The sequence below is a fragment of the Macaca thibetana genome, chromosome 5, assembly GCF_024542745.1.
Source record: "Macaca thibetana thibetana isolate TM-01 chromosome 5, ASM2454274v1, whole genome shotgun sequence".
In the NCBI taxonomy this organism is placed as follows: Eukaryota; Metazoa; Chordata; class Mammalia; order Primates; family Cercopithecidae; genus Macaca; species Macaca thibetana.
In genome coordinates, this window is record NC_065582.1 from 52,573,400 (window position 1) to 52,597,121 (window position 23,722).

The window sequence follows — 23,722 nt, forward strand, 5'->3', positions numbered from 1 at the left end:
AAGGGAGGCAGTGAGTGAGTGTGCTATCCAGCCTAGGAAACTGCTTTTCCACATAACTGTACAATCACAGATCAGAAGATCCCGCTTACAGGCCCAGTCCACCAGGTCCTAGTGTCCCAACCTCAAAATGAGGAGATTCTTACAGCATCTCAGTTGGAATCTGCTTAAGGCTACCAGACTCCTGGGGTGGGGAGAGGCGACCAACACTGGCTGCTGCTGCCTGCTATCTAAGCCCTTTGAGTTCCTTTGGGGAGGGACAGCAGACAGCATTAGGACTTGCAACTGCCTAACATGCTAAGTTTCCTGGGTGGGGGAAGGGCAGTACCTATTTCTATAGCTTCAGGCTGTGTTTTCCCCTGCTAGAGCCAGGGTGGCTGGAAGTCTTGGTCTCAAGACTTGTCACCACAGCCCAACACACTGGCTGTGGTAGTCTGTGGCCAGAGTGTCTCTTTGGGCCAGACCCTCATGCATCCTTCCTTATTGGGCAGGATTCCCTACAGGAACTCCAATAACTCCAGCCAGAGGCTAAGGGACAGGATTTGGATATCCCTGCGCCTGAACCCCAATGGCGAGGGGTGGCCACTGTCTCTGCAGACCAGCAGACTTAGCCTCTCCTCCTGGTAGTTCTGAGGAATCCAGGCAGCCCAGATAAGTGGGATTTTCCCCAGTAAAACACACCCCCACCCAACAAGGAACACAATACTTCATTAAATGGGTACTAACTGGGTGAGACCCTCCAAGAAGGATTGTCAGACACCCTATATGGGGGCAATCTTACTAGCATGAGTTTGGTGCTCCTCGAGGTCAAAGGTCCCAGAAGGAGCAGGCATTCATCTTTGCTGTACTCTAGACTCCTCGAATGACATCTCCAGGCACAGGAGCGAATCAGATGAATAGGGCCTAAAGTGAACCCCCAGCAAACTGCAGCAGCCCTACAGAAGAGCAACCTGACTATTGACAGAAAAACAAGCAAGCAGAAAACAACAACAGCATCAACAACAACAAGAAAAGGTACCCACAAAAACCCCATCCAAGAGTCAGCAGCCTCAAAGACTGCAACTAGCAAACTCATGAAAATGAAAAAGAGTCAATGAAAAATGCTGAAAAGGTCAGAGTGCCTCTTATCCTCCAAATGATCGCAATGTCTCATCGTCAGGGACACAGACCTGGATAGAAGATCAGATGGATGAATTGACAGAAGTGGGTTTCAGATTACGGGTAATTAAAAACTATGCTGAGCTAAAGGAGCATGTTCTAATCTAATGCAAAAAAACTAAGAACCTTGATAAAAAGTTAGAGGAATTGCTGACTAGAATAACCAGTTTAGAGAGGAACATAAATGACCCAATGGAGCTGAAAAACACAACACAAGAATTTCGGGAAGCATACACAAGTATCAACAGCCAAATCAACCAAGTGGAAGAAAGGATATTAGAGTTTGAAGATCACCTTGCTGAAATAACAAGCAAAAAGAATGGAGAAAAAAGAATAAAAAGGAATGAACAAAGCCCCCAAGAAATACTGGATTCATAAAAAGACCAAATTTATGAATGAGAGGAGATGACGAGAATGGAAACGAGCTAGAAAACACACTTTAGGATATTATCCAGGAGAACTTCCCCAACCTAGAAAGACAGGTCAACATGCAAACTCAGGAAATACAGAGAATACCATTAAGATACTCCATGAAAAGATCAACCCCAAGACACATAATCATCACATTCTCCAAGGTCAAAATGAAGGAAAAACTGTTAAGGGCAGCTGGAGATTAAGGCCAGGTTATCTACAAATGGAAGCCCATCAGACTAACAGTGGTCCTCTCAGCAGAAACTCTACAAGCCAGAGGAGATTGGGGGGCAATATTCAACATTCTTAAAGAAAGGATTGTTAACCTAGAATTTCATATCCAAGCAAACCTAAAATTCATAAGCGAAAGAGAAATAAAATCCTTTCCACACAAGCAAATGCTGAGGGATTTCATTACCACTGGACCTGCTCTGCAAGAGCTCCTAAAAGAAGCACTAAATATGGAAGGAAAACCTGTATCAGCCACTGCAAAGCACACCAAAATATAAAGATCAATGACACAATGAAGAAACTGCAACTAGTGTGCAAAATAACCAAATAGCATCATGATGGCAGCATCAAATTGTCACATAACAATACTAACCTTAAATGTAAATGGGCTAAATGCTCCAATTAAAAGACACAGACTGACAAATTGTATAAGGAGTCAAAACCCATTGTTGTGCTGTATTCAGGAGATCCATCTTACATGCAAAGACACATATAGGCTCAAAACAAAGGGATGGAGGAAAATTTACCAAGCAAATAGAAAGCAAAAAAAGAGCAGTGGTTGCAATCCTAGTCTCTGACAAAACAGACTTTAAATCAACAGAGATAACACAAGACAAAGAAGGGAGTTACATAATGGTGAAGGGAATAATTCAACAAGAAGAGCTAGCTATTTTAAATATATATGCACCCTATATGGGAGCACCCAGATTCATAAAACAAGTTTTCAGAGACCTACAGAGAGATTTAGACTCCTACATAATAATAGTGGGAGACTTTAACACCCCAATGTCAATATTAGACAGATCAATGGGACTGAAAATTCACAAGGATATTCAGGACTTGAACTCAGCACTGGATCAAGTGGACCTAATAGACATCTACAGAACTCTCTAGGCCAGATCAACAGAATATACATTCTTCTCAGTGCCACATGGCACTTATTCTAAAATTGACCACAAAATTGGAAGTAAAACACTCCTCAGCAAATGCAAAAGAACTAATATCATAACAAACAGTCTCTCAGACCACAGTGTAATCAAATTAGAACCTAGAATTAAGACACTCACTCAAAACCACACAACTACATGGAAACTAAAAATCCTGCTTCTGAATTACTACTGGGTAAATAATGAAATTAAATCAGCAATCAAGAAGTTCTTTGAAAGCAATGAAAACAAAGACACAATGTACCAAAGTCTTTAGGACATGCTAAAGTAGTGTTACGAGGGGAATTTGTAGCACTAAATGCCCACATCAGAAAGCTAGAAAGATCTCAATTCGACACCCTAACATCACAATGAAAAGAGCTAGAGAGGCAAGAGCAAACAAATCCAAAAGCTAACAGGAGACAAGAAATAACTAAGATCAGAGAAGAATTGAAGGAGATCGAGAGATGAAAAACTCTCCAAAAGATCAGTGAATCCAGGAGGTGTCTTTTTTTTTTTTTTGAAAAAATTAACAAAGTAGATAGACCACTAGCTAGACAAATTAAGAAGATGAGAGAGAAGAATCAAATAGACACAATAAAAAGTGATAAATGGGATATCACCACTGACCACACAGAAATACTACAAAAACCTCTACACAAATAAACTAGAAAATCTAGGAGAAATGGATAAATTTCTGGACACATAACACCCTCCCAAGTCTAAACCAGGAAAAAGTCAAATCCCCTAATAGACAAATAACAAATTCTGAAATTGAAGCAGTAATTAACAGCCTAGCAACCAAAAAAAAAAAAAAAAAAAAAAAAAAAAAAAAAAAAAAAAAAAGCCCAGGACCAGACAGATTAACAGCTGAATTCTACCAGAAATAAAAAGAGGAGCTGGTACCATTCCTTATGGAACTATTCCAAATAATTGAAAAGGAGAGACTTCTCCCTAACTCATTTTATGAAGCCAGCATCATCCTAATACCAAAACTGGGAAGAGACACAACAAAATAAAGAAAATTTTAGGCCAATATCCCTGATGAATGCTGATGCAAAAATTCTTAATAAACACCTGGCAAACTGAATCTAGCAGCTCATCAAAAAGTTTATCCACCAAGATCAAGTTGGCTGCATCCCTGGGGTTAAAGGCTGGTTTTACACATGCAAATCAATAAACGTAATCCATCACATAAACCAAAGACAATAACCACATGATTATCTCAATAGATGCAGAAAAGGTCTTTGATAAAAGTCAACATTCCTAAATGTTAAAAACTCTAAATAAACTAAGTATTGATTGAACATATCTCAAAATAATAAGAGCTATTTATGACAAACCCACCGCCAGTATTATATTAAATGGGCAAAAGCTGGAAGCATTCCCTTTGAAAACTGGTACAAGACACAAGGATGCCCTCTCTCATCACTCGTATTCAACATAGTATTGGAAGTTCTGGCAAGGCAATTAGGCAAGAGAAAGAAAGAAAGGGTATTCAAATAGGAAGAGAGAAAGTCAAATTGTCTCTGTTTGCAGACTACCTGATTTTATATTTAGAAAACCCCATCATCTCAGCCTAAAACTCCTTGAGCTGATAAGCCACTTCAGAAAAGTCTCAGGATACAAAATCAATGTGCAAAAACCACAAGCATTCCTTTACACCAACGATAGGCAAGCAGAGAGCCAAATCATGAATGAACTCCCATTCACAATTGCTACAAAAAGAATAAAATACCTAGGAATAGAGCTAGCAGGGGATGTGAAGGACCTCTTCAAGGAGAACTACAAACCACTTCTGAAGGAAATAAGAGAGGAAACAAGCAAATGGAAAAATATTCTATCTTTATGGATAGGAAGAATCAATATAGTGAAAATGGTCATACTGCCCAAAATAATTTATATATTCAAGGCTATTCCCATCAAAATTGACATTCTTCACAGAATTAGAAAAAACTATTTTAAATTTCATATGAAATCAAAGAAGACCTAATATAGCCAAGACAATCCTAAGCAAAAAGAACAAAGCTGGAGGCATCACACTACCTGACCTCAAAGTGTACTACAAAGGCTACAGTAACCAAAACAGCATGACATTGGTACCAAAACAAACATATAGACTAATGGAGCAGAACAGAGACCCCTCAGAAATAGCACTACACATCTACAATCATCTGATCTTTGACAAACCTGACAAAAACAAGCAATGGGGAAATGATCTCCCATTCAGTAAATGGTGCAGGAAAAACTGGCTAGCCGTATGCAGAAAACTGATACTGGACTCCTTCCTTACACCTTATACAAAAATTAACTCAAGATGGATTAAAGACATAAATCTAAAACCACAAGCCACAACTACTCTAGAAGAAAACCTAGGCAATACCATTCAGGATATAGGCATGGGCAAAGACTTTAGGACAAAAATTCCTAAAGCAATTGCAACAAAAATCTAAGTTGACAAATAGAATTTAATTAAACTAAAGAGCTTCTGCATAGCAAAAGAAACTATCATCAGAGTGAACAGGCAACTTACATAATGGGAGTAAATTTTCTTAATCTACCCATCTGACAAAGGTCTAATATACAGAATTTACAAGGAACTTAAACATATTTACAAGAAACAAAAACCATCAAATATGGGCAAAGGATATGAACAGACACTTCTCAAAAGAAGACATGTACGTGTACAACAAGCATGTGACAAAAACTTCAACATCACTGATAATCAGAGAAATCCAAATCAAAGCCACAATGAGATACCATCTCATGCTAGTCAGAATGGTGATTATTAAAATGTCAGGAAAAAACAGATGCTGGCAAAGCTGTGAAGAAATAAGAATGCTTTTATACTGTTGGTGGAAATGTAAATTAGTTCAACGATTGTGGGAGACGGTATGGCAATTCCTCAAGGACCTAGAACCAGAAATACCATTTTACACAGCAATTTCATTACTAGGTTTATACCCAAAGAAATACAAATCATTCTACTATAAAGACACATACACACATATGTTTGTTGCATCACTATTTACAATAGCAAAGGCATGGAACCAACCCAAATGCCCAGCAGTGATAGACTGGATATAGAAAATGTGGTATATATGCCCCATGGAATACAATGCAGACATAAAAAGTAATGAGATCATGTCCTTGTAGGGACTTGAATGAAGTTGGGAGCTATCATCCTCAGCAAACTAACACAGGAACAGAAAACCAAACACTGCATGTTCTCATTCATAAGTGGGAGTGAACAGTGAGAACACATGGACACAGGGAGGGGAACAACACATGCCATGACCTGTTGGGGATTGGGGGTGAGAGAGGGAACTTAAAGGACAGGTTAATGGATGCAGCAAACCACCATGGCACATGTATTTCTATGGAAAAAACCTGCACATTCTGCACATGCATCTTTTTTTGTTTGTTTGTTTTGTTTTTTTAAGAAATAAAGAAAAAAAAAAGAAAAGGAAACATAAAACCAAGTAATAAAAAAAAAAAAAAAAAAAACCTCTGGATAGACTTGGCTACAAAAGAAAGACTTAAAAAAAAAAAAATAGAAAGAAAAACATTCATACGTCACTCAAAAAAGATCTTAAAATGCTACTTTGCCATGAGAGAAATGCTGATCATGGGATAGCAAGTGACCATTCAGCCCATCCTTTATGAGCTGGCTTCTGTGAGACCCTCCACATCATGTGGTCTTGTAGATCCAGCTATCTATTTCAAGGTTGAAGGAATGTATTTGAAATTGGGCAGCATCAAAGTTAGGGCTACAAGTAATTTGTGTAAAGTGACTCAGACTTTCAATTTATCTGACACTGGTGCACTGGGCCCTGTCCCTCAGCTCACCCCTATGGTTACGTTGGCATCCACTCAGAACAGCCCATGTTGAAGGCAAAGGCCAAGAAAAAGTTTATAAGTACATTGGCTTGTGGTTGCAAATTAAAAATGTGCTAATTCTACTGCATAAGGTGGGCCTTGATAAGGCTCATGCACTCAAGAGTGTGAGAAATATACTCTATAATGTTTCTGGGACTCAGCGTATCGATAAGTGCATTGTTTAGGAGTCCAGTGGCCTGGGGTGTTCTGAAATGTCCCTCAAACATAAAGAAACCCGATTATAGTATCTCACAACTCTCACCATAAAGAAATAAGAATCGTGAGAAAGGTCGGGTTACCCACAAAGAGAAGCCGATCAGACTAACAGCAGATCTCTTGGCAGAAACTCTACAAGCCAGAAGAGAGTGGGAGCCTATATTCAACATTCTTAAAGAAAATAATTTTCAACCCAGAATTTCATATCCAGCCAAACTAAGCTTCATAAGTGAAGGAGAAATAAAATCCTTTACAGACAAGCAAATGCTGAGAGATTTTGTCACCACCAGGCCTGCATAATAAGAGCTCCTGAAGGAAGCACTAAACATGGAAAGGAACAACCAGTACCAGCCACTGCAAAAACATGCCAAATTGTAAAGATCATCAATGCTAGGAAGAAACTGCATCAACTAACGAGCGAAATAACCAGCTAACATCATAATGACAGGATCAAATTCACACATAACAATATTAACCTTAAATGTAAATTGGGTAAATACTCCAATTAAAAGACACAGACTGGCAAATTGGATAAAGACTCAAGACCCATCAGTGTGCTGTATTAAGGAGACCCGTCTCACATGCACAGACACACATAGATTCAAAATAAAGGGATGGAGGAAGATCTACCAAGCAAATGGAAAACAAAACAAAACAAAACAAAACAAAAACAAAAAAGGAGGGATTTCAATCCTAGTCTCTGATAAAACAGACTTTAAACCAATAAAGATCAGAAGAAACAAAGAAGGACATTACATAATGGTAAAGGGATCAATTCAACAAGAAGAGCTAACTATCCTAAATATATATGATCCCAATACAGGAGCACCAAGATGCATAAAGCAGTAGAAATCAAAACTAAATTTCTGATATAGGAATATACCTTAAGAAGACTAACTAGACACTTAATGCCAAATTGACTACAGAGACTAACTTACATTCTGAAAGGGAAACTAGACACTTAATGCCAAATTGACTACAGAGACTAACTTACATTCTGAAAGGGACAGTAATTCGTCATGACGAGTTCACACATTCTTCAGAGCCCTAGTTTTTGCTAGTATTTCCTTTCCCACAGAGCCTCGGTTTTACCTAGTATTTTAGTGCATAGAGTGTTTGATCCACTAACATGGTATTCTGCATAACATTATATTATAACAAGGAACTCTAGAGGAAAGGATATGAAGAAATGGAAAACTGAGGCATGTTACAGAAACCAGGTTGGTAACACCCCGCTCAGATGGGGCACCATATTTTAGGAACAATATACATACTAAATCAATGTAATAATGTGGTATCTCTCCTCATTATGTAAAATAAATAAGCTTCAGAACCAAGAGATGGAAGTAGGAATGACTGTAATTACCATTACTATCAGTGATTGACTTGGTAAATGTGTGCTTGACATATCTACAACTGTAGTCTCCTTAGATCTGAAAGTCTAAGTTCCCCATAAGGATACATCTCTACCAGGGTTGATTGACAAAATTTCAGTAAATTTTAAGGTATGGCTGCCACATCATGTTAGTCTCCTAATACTAAAAACAATCACGGAAGAAAAAAGTCACTATCTTGGCAGAGATAGTGACTTTAATCATCAGAAGAAGGAGGTAGGGTTATTATTAAATTACAAGTAAAATGAAAAATATATTTGGCATCCAGATGATTCATTGGGTCATAAATTGGAACTCATCTGCCATTTTAAAAATAATTTTATTGATATATGATTAACATAAAGTACAATTTTCCTAGTTAAACCATTCAAGTCAATGGTTTTTAGACTATTATATTATTTTTTAATTGTGGTAAAATATATAAAAACTGTGTATATTGTAAATTGAATAAAATGTACATATAGCATACATTTTATAATTAAATTTATATATATGATCTCTATATAATTTTATATATTTATATATTAACATAAAATTTATCATTTTGATTATTTTCAGGTATACAATTCTGTAGCATTAGTTACATTTAGAATGTCATGCAACCTTCATCACTACCTGTTTTGAAAAGTTTTTTGTCATCCAGGAAAGAAATCCTATAACCATTAAGCAACAACTTCCACTTCTCCCTCCTTTCATCTCCCCTCTCATCTAATCTATTATTATCTCTATAAATTTTCCTAAATACTTTATATAATTGGGATGATACAATGGTTTTCCTCATGTATCTGGCTTATTTCATTTAGCATAATGATTTTAAGACTCATCCATGTTGTAGCGTGTATCAGAACTTCATCCCTTTTATTGCATAGTAATATTTTATTGTGTATTTGTAGTACATTTTATTTATCCAATAATCAGTTTAAATACACTCAGGTGGTATTTGGCATTTGGCTATTATGAATAATGCAGGAATAAATATCTGTTTGAGTCTCTATTTTCAGTTCTTTTGGTATGTACCCAGGATTGGGTCATATGGTAATTCAATGTTTAGCTTTTTGAAGAACCACCAAATATCTGACCAATTTTGACAATAAATACGTGACCATGGCAGCCTTAACTGGAGAAGGGCATCATGGCCTAGAGAATCAGCTTTTCAGAAGAAAAGTTGTCTCTCCTGACTAGTGGAAGTTATAGTTGAAGTTGAGGGCAATCTAGAAAGGGTAGCAGAGGAGGAAGATTACGCATATCATGTGTCGCCCTGAGACCAGCTGAAGCCAGGGGAGTGAGGCTTGTGTTAGTCTCAATAATAATTTTCTCTCAGGAAGTGAGACCTGAAAAATCTATTTCCAGAAGAAATAAATATATTATTTGAAACAAAGGCTCTAAGAGACACAAAGAGTGGACTGCAATGGAAGTTGTAGTGTACTGTTTAAGTCCCCTTTCAGAGTAAAGACACTTGTTACCCCAGGTGCTGAGAATAATAGCTGCCGTTGTATCATAGAAGTGTCCCTTCCAAGGAATTTCTCTCAGCCTAAAAAGGCATCTTTATACACTCTTACATCTCCTCAGTGGGAAGAAACCTGTAACAAAAGCAATTAATACAGGAATATATAAAGCCAAAATACTTTTCCTCAATTTATTTCTGAAGGTCTAACCCAGTTTTAGAACTCACAGTGAGATCAGATGATCTGTTGCAACTATATCATAGTTAAATTTCTTCTTCTACCCATTTTCGTTTTCTGCTTTCCCCCCCGCCTTATAGGTATAATTCCTTAAATTATTCTCTAATATATTTTTCTTTTGTTTGCCATTCTGGTGACCTGATTAAAAAACTAATTGTCTTAGAAAATCTGAGAAATTGCAATTACTATTAGTAAATACTGAAACTGATTTTTGGCTTGGTTTTATCTCTGACTTATTATTTTCCATTTACAGGAAAAATTCCAGTTTGTTAACGTTGAAATTCCATTTTCTTTCCAGAATGACACTTTTCTTTTTCTCTGATAGTGCAAAGAATGCATTACACTTTCTATTTAAAATTAACTTATGGAATATGATGGGTAGTGAAGACTTTAAAGGAAGTCAAAGCAAAGCAATAACTAAATATTTAGGGAAAAATAATGGTAATATATTGTATGCTTATGAGTACAAAAAAATAAAATACATGCCAGCAATAGTGCAGAGAATAAGATGAGAATAGTTCAGACTATATTGTTATAAGATAAACTGCACAGGAAGTGGAAAGATATCATTGGAAGTTAGACTACAACTGAGTAAAAATGTATATTTCAAACCTGGTACAACTACTAAAAAAATTAAACAGGTGTACATAATGAGACAATAATGAAGATGAAATGTAACCATGTAAAATGTTCATTTAACACAGAGAAGGCATAAAAGGAGAAAAAAGCCGAATAAAAATGAAACAAACAGAAAGCAGCTATAGCAATACTCACATTAAATATAAAAGGTTAGAAGATACCAGTTAATAAATATATTGGTAGATTGAATGAGGAAAGAAAGAGCCGATTATATATTAACTACAGGAAGCACACTTTAAATATCTGAGCTTAGAGCCGTTAAAAGGAAAAGGATGAAAATCTTTATACCATACATATGTCAAAATAAACCTCTTTAGTTATACTAATATCTGACAGAATAGATTCAGAACAAGAAATGTTACCAAGGATAAAGGGCGACATTACATAATGATAAAAGTGTCAATTTTCTAAGAAGTTATAAAAATTTAAGATCTGCATGTACCTAATAACAGAGCTCTGAGTTATATAAAGCAAAAACTCATAGAAGTTGAAGAAAAAATAGAAACAAATAACCAAAATTAGTTCTGGAAACTACAACACTCCTCTCTCTGTAATTAATAGAACTAATAGCCAATCAGTAAGAACTTAGAAGAATTGAACAACTCCATCAAAAGAAATAATTGACATTTATGGAACACTTTCCTAATGTCAGCAGAATACACATTCTTTTCAAATGTGTACAAAACCTTTACCTAGAGACAGCACATCCTTAGTCATATAGCAAACTATACAAATAGAAACATTAGAAATAATACAATTTTTTTTTCTGACCTTACAGAGCTAATCTAAAAATTAATAATTATTTAACATGGTCCAAACTATTTGGAAATTAATTTATATATATATATATTTTGAGACAGGTTCTCACTCTGTCTCCCAGTCTGGAGTGCAATGGCACAATCTTGGCTCACTTCAACCTCTACCTTCCAGGCTCAAGCTATCCTCCCAATTCAACCTCTTGAGTAGCTAGGACCAAGGCACTTGGCTAATTTATATATATATATGTATATATATATTTTTGAGACTGAGTTTCACCATGCTGTTCTCAAGCATTCTGCCTCCCTGGGCCTCCCAAAGCCTTGGGATAACAGGCCTGAGCCACTGCACCTGGCGGAAATTAATATATTTCTTAATAACCTATGGGTTAACGAGGAAGTCTGAAGAGATATTGAAAAAGAAAACTTAAATTGATTAAACATGAAAATAGAACATATCCAAATTTGTGGAATCCATCTAAAATGGTTATTTGAGTATAATGTATAGCACTTAACTCTCATTTTAAGCAAAATTACATTCTCAAATCAATAATCTCAGATTCCACCTAAATAAAGCAAATAAAATTCAAAGCAAGTGAAAAAAATGATAAAGAATTGAGCAAAATTCAATGAGAGAAACCAAAGAAAATAAACAATTTTAGTGAAGCTAAAAACTATTTCATTGAAATGAATTATAAAACCAATTGCATTTTATCAATGGGTAGATTAACACTCAGAGAGTTTAATTTATTTGCCCAAAGTTATATAGAGGCAGAAATAGAATAGAATCTAGGCCTTTCTTGATCTGAAAACTCCTAATTACTAGCCTGAAAGTTTACATATTTCACCATGGTTAATTTAAATGAGAGAAGACTTCCAGAGTCTTTATTTAAATAAAAAATTTGGCAGAATGTTTTTGTTTTCTCTTTCAGGTATAGAGAAGATATATGTTCCAATCTCACCTCATAAATCAAAGAAGAATTGAAAAGATATGTGCCATTGAGAAATCAGAGATGCCAAATTAAATGCTATAATGATGGCAACATTTCATTAATTAAGACAATCTATCCATGGTTAAAGTTTAGTTACACAAGTCATAGCAACATTTTCAAAAGTTTGAAGGTCTCACAAGTCTTACTTATTAGAAAAATACATGTATAGACACTTTATTTTTATAAAACTCAGAGTATTAAACATTTTTCTTTCATCTCTGAGAGAATGAGAAATATTTTATTCTTCCAATTTTACTGAGATTTCTTTAATTCACAGTTAGAAGATCTTGCAGTTTCAGATCTTTAATCACAAAGAATGGCGAGTTCTCAACATCTCTGCTTGCAATTTCTCAAAGTTCAAACTTTATGTACTGAATCATTATTAATTGTTTCTTTATATCTGTAACTGCAGCCCAGCTTCACAAAAGGCTTGAATTTGAGTTTTGCTAAGTTGCACTTATCTACAAAATGATTATTACGAGCACATTGTATGCCTGTAAGAGTGTCTCTTAAAGTGCTGTCTGATATACACTGTGATAAAATTTGGGTGGTGGGTGTTAAAATCTATAGTCAGTATTAGTAGAAAGTGCAGATTTATGATCGAGTTGGACCTCAAAAAGAATCCCTCTGTGAATATATTCATGAATTCATGAACTAGCTCAAGAGTCTCTGAATTGAGGCTCACATCTTTATATTCTATTTTGTTCCCAAGATAAATTATTATTTTAGGGTGGTGTCCATAGCAAGGGATAAAAAATCTCAACTAAAACTGGCTTAAGAAGAGATCTAATTTGTTCACATTACTGAAAAGCACAGACACAAAACAGAAAAGCACAGAAATAGAATTAGCTTCAGGGAGAATTTGAATCCAGAGTATTCTTTAAGAGCATCGGATCTCAGTACGTATGCCTGCATTATCACAGCTTCAAAGTAGGTAGAAATAAAAAAGAATATGTCTTAATTTTGTGTCCATACAAGTCTGTTGTTAATTGATAGTAATTAAACCAGCTTGGGTCATAGGCTTATCTCAGAACAATGGATGTGGCCAGGGGTTGAAAATTACATTGTTTAGTTCTGTCTTTGTTCCATTCTTACTACTAGACCCAGTGTTATCTTCATCATATGGGATGACGGCGAGGGAAGATTCTGTTTTTGTTTGGCTTGGTTTTTGGTTTTTGGGTTTTCGGTTTTGCTAAAGGAAAATTGGGAGTCCCAAAAGAAAGGAGTGCATGCTGAGGAGGTAGAAATAATAACCACAGATTATAGTTTTTTATGTAAAAAAGACAGTAGAATAATTTTTGAGAACAGTTCTCCTTTTCCATTTCAAATACGGCAGCACAACTTCCGACATGAAGTGTCACTCTCAGTGGCATATTTCAGAATGACATGCCACTTAACACTGCTGTACTGATTAGTTCGGGAGGAAGTTATGATCAGAACAGTTCTTGCAACTATTCTACTTGTGTGCTTGCTGACAGGAATTCAGAGAAGTCTTGCTTGCTTGATGGGAAGATGAATGTCTTAAGAATTAAGAGCAACATTATATTCATGTTTTAGAGATGACTGTAGGTTGCTTGGTTAAAAAGGGAGAGCTGCCACTCAGTGGTAAGTGAGAAAGTGTTTGAACTTTCAGAGCACTATGCTTGAGCTGCAGACAGAGTGAAGAACTCACCCAGAAAATGGGTTGCCCTTTGGACATCTCAACCTAAATGTAACATTTCTATTCAAAACCAATGTCTTCAATCAATAACCCTGCAAATACAGCAGAAATTATATCTACAATTTTTCCCATAGTTATCTTCCAACACCCATATGGGCAATGCTGAATTTAATGTGACCTGTGGCATGGATACTTTTTCTATTCTTACTTATCCTCCTTCAACAATTATAATTGCTCCCTTAGGGAAAAATTCGGGATATTCTTCAACAATTCACCCCTATAAATGATAGGCTATTTTCAAGCTCAGGTCTAACACAATAAAATGCAATATAACATGTAGTCAAAAAGACTTGCTGAAGATTGAAATAGGTAGTTTAATGTAAATCCATAACTAAGATTTCAATCTGTCATTGTTTTGCTATATTTAGGAATCCAAATACTCATGAAACTTTTCAAAATGTATTTTCTTTATATTTTACTTCCATTTTTTAAAGTTAATAGAACCTAATTAATTATAATTAACACTTCTAAGATAGACCACAGACTTTGGGCTTTTGGCATTTTAATTGTATTTCATTATTTACTTAGTCATTGACGGTGACTATACCCCACAATGATCCCTTTCTAGTGTTGATGCAGCATTAAAAAATGGCATTATTGAGACACAGGACAGAGGCTTCAGGGGTAGCCTGACTAAACCAGAAGGTCACAACAGGCCTGAGAGGGAGTCAGGGAAGGGATTATTATCCCCACTTTATAGATGGGAAAATAGTGACAAAGAATTTAGGTGACTTGGAGGGGTGCGCCCACGATGGCTGAATGGGAACAGCTCCAGCCTCCAGTTCCCAGCATGAGCAACACAGAAGACAGGTGATTTCTGCATTTTCAACTGAGGTACTGGGTTCATCTCACTGGGGTGTGTCAGATGGTTGGTGCTGGTCAGCGGGTGCAGCCTGACCAACGAGAGCTGAAGCAGGGTGAGGCCTTGCCTCACCTGGGAAGCGCAAGGGGGAAGGGAATTCCTTTTCCTAGCCAAAGGAAATTGAGACACACAACACCTGGAAAATCGGGTAACTCCCACCATAATACTGTGCTGGAGATTATATCCCACACCTGGCCCAGAGGGTCCCATGCACACAGAGCCTCCCTCATTGCCAGCCCAGCAGTCTGAGATCTAACTGCAAGGCAGCAGTGAGACTGGGGGAGGGGCACCCACCATTGCTGGGGCATACGTAGATAAACAAAGCCACCAGGAAGCTCGAATTGGGTGGAACCCACCACAGCTCAAGGAGGCTGGTCTGCATCTGTAGACTCCTCCTCTGGGGACAGGGCATAGCTAAACAAAAAGCAGCAGAAAACTTGGCAGAGGTAAATGCCCCGTCTGACAGCTTTGAAGAGAGCAGTGGATCTCCCAACACAGAGGTTGAGATCTGAGAACGGACAGACTGCCTGATCAAGTGGGTCCCTGACCCCTGAGTAGCATAACTGGGAGATATCCCCCACTAGGAGCAGACTGACACCTCACAACTCACACGGCGGGGTACACCCCTGAGACGAAGCTTCCAGAGCAAGAATCGGACAGCAATACTGGCTGTTCAACAATATCCTATCTTCTGCAGCCTCCGCTGCTGATACCCAAGCAAACAGGGTCTGGAGTGGACCTCAAGCAAACTCCAACAGACCTACAGCTGAGGGTCCTGACTGTTAGAAGGAAAACTAACAAACAGAAAGGACACCCACACCAAAACGCCATCAGTACGTCACCATTATTAAAGACCAAAGGCAGATAAAACCACAAAGATGGGGAAAAAGCAGTGCAGAAAAGCTGGAAATTCAAAAAATCAGAGCACATCTCCCCCTCCAAAGGAACGCAGCTCATCACCAGCAATGGAACAAAGCTAGATGGAGAATGACTTGGACGAGTTGAGAGAAGAAGGTTTCAGTCAATCAAACTTCTCAGAGCTAAGGAAGGAACTATGTAACCAGCGCAAAGAAACTAAAAACCTTGAAAAAAGAACGGATGAATGGATAACTAGAATAATCAATGCAGAGAAGACCTTAAAGTAACTAATAGAGATGAAAACCATAACGCGAGAACTACGTGACAAATGCACAAGCTTCAATAACCAACTCGATCAACTGGAAGAAAGAGTATCAGCAATTGAAAATCAAATGAATGAAATGAAGTGAGAAGAGAAGTGTAGAGAAAAAAGAGTAAAAAGAAATTAACAAAGCCTCCATGATATATGGGATTATGTGAAAAGACTAAATCTATGTCTGACTGGTGTACCTGAAAGTGATGGGGAAAATGGAACCAACTTGGAAAACAGTCTACAAGATATCATCCAGGAGAACTTTTCCAACCTAGTAAGGCAGATCAACATTCAAATTCAGGAAATAGAGACAATGCCACAAAGATACTCCTCAAGAAGAGCAACTCCAAGACACATAATTGTCAGATTCATCAAAGTTGAAATGAAGGAAAAAATGTTAAGGGCAGCCATAGAGAAAGGTCGGGTTACCCACAAAGGGAAGCCCATCAGACTAACAGCAGATCTCTCAGAAGAAACTCTACAAGCCAGAAGAGAGTGGGGGCCAATTTTCAACATTCTTAAAGAAAAGAATTTTCAACCCAGAATTTCATATCCAGCCAAACTAAGTTTCACAAGTGAAGGATAAATAAAATCTTTTACAGACAAGCAAATGCTTAGAGATTTTGTCACCACCAGGCCTGCCCTACAAGAGATCCTGAAGGAATTACTAAACATGGAAAGGAACAACAAGTACCAGCCATTGCAGAAACATGTCAAAATGTAAAGTCCATCAATGCTAGGAAGAAACTGCATCAACTAGCGAGCAAAATAACCAGCTAATATCATAATGGCAGGATCAAATTCACACATAACAATATTAATCTTAAATGTAAATGGACTAAATCATCCAATTAAAAGACACAGACTGGCAAATTGGATACAGAATCAAGACCCATCGGTTTCCTGTATGCAGGAGACCCATCTCACATGCAGAGACACACATAGGCTCAAAATAAAGGGATAGAGGAAGATCTACCAAGCAAATGGAAAACAAAAAAAAAGCAGGGGTTGGAATCCTAGTCTCTAATAAAACAGACTTTAAACCATCAATGATCAAAAGAGACAAATAAGGACATTACATAAAGGTAAAGGGATCAATTCATCAGGAAGAGCTAACTTTCCTAAATATATATGCACCCAATACAGGAGCACCCAGATTCATAAAGCAAGTCCTTAGAGACTTACAAAGAGACTTAGACTCCCATACAACAATAATAGGAGACTTTAACACCCCACTGTCAACATTAGACAGATCAACGAGACAGAAAGTTAACAAGGATATCCAGGAATTGAACTAAACTCTGCACCAAGCGGGCCTAATAGACATCTACAGAACTCTCCACCCCAAATCAACAGAATATACATTCTTCTCAGTACCACATCGCATTTATTCCAAAATTGACCACATAGTTGGAAGTAAAGCACTCCTCAGCAAATGTAAAAGAACAGAAATTATAACAAACTGCCTCTCAGACCACAATGCAATCAAACTAGAACTCAGGACTAAGAAACTCAATCAAAACTGCTCAACTACATGGAAACTGAACAACCAGTTCCTAAAAGACTAATGGGTACATAACGAAATGAAGGCAGAAATAAAGATGTTCTTTGAAACCAATGAGAACAAAGATACAACATACCAGAATATCTGGGACACATTTAAAGCAGTGTGTAGAGGGAAATTTATACCACTAAAAGTCCACAACAGAAAGCAGGAAAGATCTAAAATTGACACCCTAACATCACAATTAAAAGAACTAGAAAAGAAAGAGCAAACACATTCAAAAGCTAGCAGAAGGCAAGAAATAACTAAGATCAGAGCAGAACTAAAGGAAATAGAGACACAAAAAACCCTCCAAAAAATCAACGTATCCAGGAGTTGGTTCTTTGAAAAGATCAACAAAATTGATAGACCGTTCGCAAGACTAATAAAGAAGAAAAGAGAGAAGAATCAAATAGACGCAATAAAAAATGATAAAGGGGATATCACCACCGACCCCACAGAAATACAAACTACCATCAGTGAATACTATAAACACCTCTACACAAATAAACTAGAAAACCTGAAGAAATGGATAATTTCCTGGACACTTGCACTCTCCCAAGAGTAAACCAGGAATGATTTGAATCCCTGAATAGACCAATAGCAAGCTCTGAAATTGAGGCAATAAAATAGCCTACCAACCAAAAAAAGTCCAGGACCAGACGGATTCACAGCCGAATTCTACCAGAGGTACAAGGAGAAGTGGATACCATTCCTTCTGAAACTATTCCAATTGATAGAAAAAAAAAAAAAAAAAAGGAATCCCCCTAACTCATTTTATGAGGCTAACATCATCCTGATACCAAAGCCTGACAGAGATACAAAAAAAAAAAAAAAAAAAAAGAGAGAATTTTAGACCAATATCCCTGTTATATATCGATGCAAAAATACTTAATAAAATACGGGCAAACAAAATACAGCAGCATATCAAAAAGCTTATCCACCATGATCAAGTGGGCTTCATCCCTGGGATGCAAGGCTGGTTCAACATACACAAATCAATAAATGTAATACACCATATAAACAGAACCAAAGACAAAAACCACATGATTATCTCAATAGATACAGAAGAGGCCTTTGACAAAATTCAACAGCCCTTCATGCTAAAACCTCTCAAAAAATTCAGTATTGTTGGAATGTATCTCAAAATAATAAGAACTATTTATGACAAACTCACAGACAATATCATACTGAATGGGCAAAAACTGGAAGGATTCCCCTGGAAAACTGGTGCAAACAGGGATGCCCTCTCTCACCACTCCTATTCAACATAGTGTTGGAAGTCCTGGCTAGGGCAATCAGGCAAAAGAAAGAAATAAAGGGTATTCAGTTAGGAAAAGAAGAAGTCAAATTGTCCCTGTTGCAGACGATGTGATTGTATATTTAGAAAACTCCATTGTCTCAGCCCAAAATCCCCTTAAGCTGATAAGCAACTTCAGCAAAGTCTCAGGATACAAAATCAATGTGTAAAAATCACAAGCATTCTTATACACTGGTAACAGACAAACAGAGAGCCAAGTCATGAATGAACTCCCATTCACAATAGCTTCAAAGAGAATAAAATACCTAGGAATCCAACTTACAAGGGATGTAAAGGACCTCTTCAAAGAGATCTACAAACCACTGCTCAGTGAAATAAAAGAGGACACAAACAAATGGAAGAACATACCATGCTCATGGATAGGAGGAATCAATATCGTGAAAATGGCCATACTTCCCAAGGTAATTTATAGATTCAATGCTATCCCCATTAAGCTACCAATGACTTTCTTCACAGAATTGGAAAAAACTGCTTTAAAGTTCATATGGAACCAAAAAAGAGCCCACATTGCCAAGACAATCCTAAGTCAAAAGAACAAAGCTGGAGACATCATGCAACGTGAGTTCAAACTATACTACAAGGCTACAATAACCAAAACAGCATGGTACTGGAACCAAAACAGAAATATAGACCAATGGAACAGAACAGAGCCCTCGGAAATAATGCCACACATCTACAGCCATCTGATCTTTGACAAATCTGACAAAAACAAGAAATGGAGAAAGGATTCCCTATTTAATAAATTGTGCTGGGAAAACTGGCTAGCCATAAGTAGAAAGCTGAAACTGGATCCTTTCCTTACTCCTTATACGAAAATTAATTCAAGATGGATTAGAGACTTAAATGTTAGACCTAAAACCATAAAAACCCTAGAAGAAAACCTAGACAATACCATTCAGGGCATATGCATGGGCAAGGACTTCATGTCTAAAACACCAAAAGCAATGGCAACAAAAGCCAAAATTGACAAATGAGATCTAATTAAACTAAAGAGCTTCTGCACAGCAAAAGAAACTACCATCAGAGTGAACAAGCAACCTACAGAATGGGAGAAAATATTTTCAATCTACTCATCTGACAAAGGGCTAATATCCAGAACCTATAAAGAACTCAATCAAATTTACAAGAAAAAAACAAACAATTCCATCAAAAAGTGGGCAAAGGCTATGAACAGACACTTCTCAAAAGAAGACATACATACAGCCAACAGACACATGAAAAAAATGCTCTTCATCACTTGTCATCAGAGAAATGCAAATCAAAACCACAATGAGATACCATCTGTCACCAGTTAGATGGCAATCATTAAAAAATCAGGAAACAACAGGTGCTGGAGAGGATGTGGAGATATAGGAACACTTTTATACTGTTGGTGGGACTGTAAACTAGTTCACCCATTGTGGAAAACAGTGTGGCGGTTCCTCAAGGATCTAGAACTAGAAATACCATTTGACCCAGCCATCCCATTACTAGGGATATACCCAAAGGATTATAAGTCATGCTGCTATAAAGACACGTGTACATGTATGTTTATTGCGGCACTATTCACAATAGCAAAGACTTGGAATCAACCCAAATGTCCATCAGTGACAGACTGGATTAAGAAAATGTGGCACATATACACCACGGAATATTATGCAGCCATAAAAAAGGATGAGTTTGTGTCCTTTGTAGGGACATGGATGCAGCTGGAAACCATCATTCTCAGCAAACCATCGCAAGAACAAGAAACCAAAAACCGCATGTTCTCACTCATAGGAGGGAATTGAACAATGAGATCACTTGGACACAGGAAGGGGAACATCACACACTGGGTCCTATTGTGGGGCAGGGGGAGGGATAGCATTAGGAGATATACCTAATGTAAATGACGAGTTAATGGGTGCAGCACACCAATATGGCACATGTATACATATGTAACAAACCTGCACCTTTTGCACATGTACCCTAGAACTTAAAGTATAATTTTAAAAAATGGCATTATTGAAGTTTTAATAATTAGTTCTTCCAATAGCTAATTTTTAAAATTGCAAATGTAATTATTTAGGAAATAGCTGAAAATTTGTGTCTGATCTATATGAATTTTCCATGTCAATTTGTCGTATCTTATTCTTCTATCTGGTTAAAGTTACATCTTATTCCTTATATCTGTTACATCTTATTCCTTCTATCTTATTCCTTCTTTGTAGTCTCAAGAGAAAGAAAAGAAAAATCAAAAGTATCAAATAAGTTCCACGTAAGTATGGAAATACTCCATCTGTAACTTGTACATTTCTACTTAGGTTAGACAGTGTTTATCTTTATGTTTTGGTGCTTTTCAGCTGTTTGGCATTCTGGTACAATATTGCATGTGTTGAAAACTAAAATCTCTAATATTTGAAAATATTACATTGTTGCAAGGTAAGAGTGGGGTGCGGGAGGGATTTTAATATGGGGAGATAATAAAATGCCTTCATTTATTCATGATACAAGGATTTGAAAACAGAATAATAATTTAGTAATTTGGAAACACAGATAATACAGTGGAAATATGTCACATGACAAATGTGTATAAGATAATTTAATATGAAAAACAACAATAACAATTATGTAGCAGGCAGCTATCACAAACTAAAAATTAAAATTTAGAAAGACTTTCAATTCTCTCAAGTTCTTTAAGCAAATTCAATGTAACTACAATTTTACTTTTCCCTGAGGTATTGGGAAACTCACTGCGTAATATTAATGGTGCTACTCCTTTCTCTCCTTTCTGAACATCACACAAACTCCAAGACAACCCATGAAATTGGACAGACCTCTAACAGCCAGGTTTTATAGTCAATGCCAATGTCTTATACAATCTTAAATAAATCAGGAAAAAGGAGTTCCAATCTCACACAAACATACATTGCAGCATGAAGAATTAAAAGAGCAGTGTATTTGTTACATTCACTAAGATTTTGAACACATTTGGCTACATATTAAAATCCCATGATAGCCAATTTAATATAAACCCTCAAAAATACCAACTAATAGGAGCCTTGTTTAATTTTCATATAACATGCAAATGTAAGCGAATTAAATTATATGTGTCCTTCCAAGTACGTAAAAAAATATACATCAACTGTTTGACCCACATATATAAATCAATCTGAAGAATTCAATAATGTTTATCGAATTAATACTGGGATATTAATCAATGTTTTATTACTTGTTATGAATATTACTCAGTTTTGAATGTCTATAATGATTACGCAGCATGTGATCATCATAAAAATATTTCTTTTATTTGGTCTAATGCAAATTACAATAGAGGATTAAAATTAATGTGGAATTTCTATATTGTTTTGGCATTAATACTTGCATATTTAATGCTATAAAACATTTAGTTTAAGGTTAAAATCATCGTATTATTTGTGGATAGAATTGTTTATTCCTAATTCTTTTAAAAATTAGATTATGTTGACATAATCTACCACTTTCCTTTAGCTTTCTCTTGAGGGAGCCTTCTATGTTAGACAATTTGTTATTTGTTTGATAAAAGAAATTGTGACCCTGAAGAAAAGCTGTAATGTTCAAAATGTTCTTTATTAAAAGTAAATATTATTTCTTATTTGAAATCATAAAAAATAGGTTATTCCAAATTGAACTGAATGATGGTTAACTGTTAGTCATCTCTTCTTTCCACAGAAAGCATATTTATTAAATCTCTAAGCATTTAGAACAAAAGAAAATCATGCCTGAACACATCTTGGCAGCACACTACGCAATTTATTTAAATCTTAAAGTTTTTTCTGAGTATCAGTTCTCATCAGTGATTTTATGCTGTTGCTAGGGATGTCTGCTGCAGGGCCATTGTCACCACGCCTAACAAAACAGGAAACAGAAAATATCATGCATTGTGTCTATTTATCTAATTCTTTTCTGATGCCTAATTTTGTTTCTCTTCATAGATTGCTTAGGAATTACATGTTTGTAAATCCCTAGCCATCTCTCCTCTTGTCACTTTTGCCTCTCTATTTTTCTCTTAAAAATGTGAGAGAAATATTGAAGTATTTTCTCTTCAAATATTTGATTTTTAATTGTAATTGATTTTCAAATGCTTGCTCAAGTTTCACATTTGAATTATCTTTACAATATCATTTAAAATGCGCTTTAGGTATTTTCTTCTTTTTTCCTATTTTTGACAATTCAAACAATATTTTTGGACATTTGTAATTTAGTTCAGTTAAAAAAACATTCAAGAAATTATATTCTGCAGAAAATATTGCAAATATGCCCAATATTTCCTTACAAACAACTTAAGATTTTTGATATATGCAATTTTTCTTGCCAAAATTTGGTCAATTTACAACATACTTTACATAAATTGAAACTGATAGTATAATTTCTGTGTCTGCAAATTTTAGTAAAGCCAAAATGATATCTCCCTTAATTTGGATTGCTTCAATACTACTTTCTTGGATAATTTCCTTTGTTTTCTAGTTTTTATTTTTCTTTCATAGATTTTGTTTTGTGGATTTTTAAATGTTATGTCATTTTTTTGTTGGTTGGTTGGTTTTATTTTTTTATGCACAGTATAGCCAAGAACATCTGCAGTCTTCAGAAGGTAACAGCAGGTCCAGAGAATTCCACTGGACAATTAAGAATTATGCCTAAACCAAGACTAATTCTGAGTTTATTTTTATCCGTATATTCTTTATTAAGAATTATTTATTTAAATTAATATGTATCTGATCAAAGGTTGGAATTTTGCTTGGCAATTTTGGCAGTTTCAGGGTATCTATCTGTAGCCACATATTCACATTTCTGCAGTTTCCTACACTTGAATTGATAAAATCTAATA